We start from the raw sequence: 2,420 nt of genomic DNA, 5'->3' as shown, positions 1-2,420 counted from the left end.
GGGAGGGGTGGGTGAAGGGACTTTTGTCCCAATGGCGGCGTGCGTGCACACGCGCCGCCATTGGGACAAATATGCTTTGAGCATACGCAGATTTTGTTATACGCGGGGGGGGGGGGGGGCCGGAACGGATCCCCAGCGTATAACAAGGATCCACTGTATTTCTTCTCAGCAGTAAGCTCCAATATAAGAGCTTCCAGGGCTGCAGAATTCCATGCAACAGATTTCTGGGCTTTAAATGACCCCTTTGTCTTTGATTGGAGGTAACAGCAGAAGAGGTTATGGGCCAGATGAGGAGTCCCCATAGGTCATAGGTTTTGCAAATGTAGACTGTAATTTGCATTCACCTACCAGGCTTACCAACTCATTCTGGACTATTTGCTTTCTCTCCTTCTAACCTAACTCATAGGATTGTTGCAAGATTTAAAAGAGTAGGAAGGGAACTATGTGAAATCCTTGGAAAGAAGAAAAATGTGAGATATAATTGCAGTAAGTAATAACTGCAATATCATATTATATAGTGGGATTAGCAATTACATGCAGTGGCAAGCTGATAGTAGGAACAATGCAGTGCACAAATCTTGCAGGTAAAATTGATTTTAAAGGGCATTGTGAATATTCCCCCCCCCTGTGGTAATTAAGGTTTTTCTGCAATGAACACTCAAATACTGCCATCATACTTTGTGAGTCATAGCCCCAATAACCAACTACACCCAATGGTTTCCTCACTCATATTTGGCAAAGTTTTCTTCCTCTTTGGCTGGTACCACTTCATCTGTCTCAGTGCTTCCTCTGCAAAAAGAAAAGGCATGATAGATCCTAATGAACATCCAGATATCATCCATTTTATTTCTCAGCCATATTAAGATTAACCTAGTAGAGAAACTGAACAGCTATATTTATAGACATAGGTGTGTTATGTCTGGATACAGCTTACCTTGATTCATCTGTGGTCTGGGATATCACCTTCAGATATGCATGTGGAGCAAAGCCTTCATTACTGTAAATGAAAACAACATTTAAAAGGTTTTTTTAAAAAAAAATCCTAAAGGAAGCACTATAAAGGAAGGAAATACAAGATCAAATGAAAAACTGGATTTCATAACGATATCATGGGAGTCTGCTATCACTGCAGAATGATCAGCATCTTCCTTCCATGTATACTAATGCAGGACCAGTGTCAAGACTAGGGACAGGAATTCAATTCCAACAATGTGATGGTGGGAGATGGTGGTGCTGCCATGTTTTCCTTTTCTGTTGTTTTTGTTTTAACATTCCTGTTGGGATTTCTTCCAGTCAACCATCCTAAATGAACAATACGTTTGCCAAGCCTCACACAAAGAATTACTCTTGCAGTTTTTCAAATCTTTAGAGATTTGAAGTGTTACTCCACAGTCTTTCCTCTAATTCCGATATTAATTGACTAGACCACTTGTACATACAGTTCTCATTATTCACCCCACTTCTGTATTGAACCTTTCCTCCAGAGAATCTATGGCAGTGTACATGGGAGCTACCTTGTCCTCTACATATGAGGTAGATTAGCTGAGGATGCATCTACACTGTAGAAATAATGCAATTTGACACCACTTGAAAATGCTGCAGCGCCATCCTATGGAATCCTCAGATGTATCATTTTACAAGATCTTTAGCCTTCTCTGCCAAAGACTGATGGTGCCTCATAAAGCCACGAATCCCAGGATTCTGTAGGAGGGAGCCATGACAGTTAAAGTGGTGTCAAACAGCATTATTTTTACAGTGTAGATGCAAGTGATTTTGACTGAATCATATTGAATAGCACAGTTGAGGTTTGAATCGATGTGTCCTAGGCCCATCAATTATCCCTGCAGAATCACATGTATGTCAGGAGTTCAGTCAGCAATGTATCAGTTGACTCTTAGACATAGTTTTTGACAAAATAGCACCATGGGTTGTCCTTTTAAAATCAAGAAATTTAATTCTTCAGTAAATTCTGTATTCATGAGTGAAATGTTTGTTAACAGGGTATAAAAATAATTTCTCAGTAATCAGAATATATAAATGATCTTTCCAAACATACCCTTCCAAATCTCTTACTTGCCACCAGTCAGAGTCCTCATCTTTCAGAATATAATATTTGTTATTTCTGACAAGTTGAATATCAGAGTTTCCTTTTGGTTCATAATTATAAACAGCCAGTGCTTCTTTCAGATATGATTTGCCAAATATTTGACCTAGTGGCTGCTGTGAAAACAAACCCAGCAGGAGAAGGAAATATATTACACAGTGAATGTAGAGAAAAAATGATAGCCAATTCCTCATTAATAATATCAATAACAGCAACAACTACTACAAAGCACTTGTCAAGTGTTCAGAGTACCTTAGATACACTGTGTTGGATCCAAATGTAATCATACTTAGAGCAGACCAGTAGAAATAAGTTG

General features: G+C 39.0%; 1 long non-coding RNA gene across 1 annotated transcript; it reads right to left on the bottom strand.

Annotated features, from left to right (window-relative positions):
• Positions 1 to 723: 723 nt before the first annotated feature.
• Positions 724 to 2,214, bottom strand: LOC121925100. Its single transcript, XR_006102800.1, has 3 exons — positions 2,057 to 2,214; positions 935 to 997; positions 724 to 789 (listed from the first exon to the last, which is right to left on the bottom strand). It is a non-coding gene; the product is annotated as an uncharacterized LOC121925100 (long non-coding RNA).
• Positions 2,215 to 2,420: the final 206 nt, after the last annotated feature.

This window comes from Sceloporus undulatus, chromosome 3, assembly GCF_019175285.1.
Source record: "Sceloporus undulatus isolate JIND9_A2432 ecotype Alabama chromosome 3, SceUnd_v1.1, whole genome shotgun sequence".
Classification (NCBI taxonomy): Eukaryota; Metazoa; Chordata; class Lepidosauria; order Squamata; family Phrynosomatidae; genus Sceloporus; species Sceloporus undulatus.
Note: the sequence above shows the minus strand (reverse complement) of the source record. Positions and strands in the feature narration are given on the sequence as shown.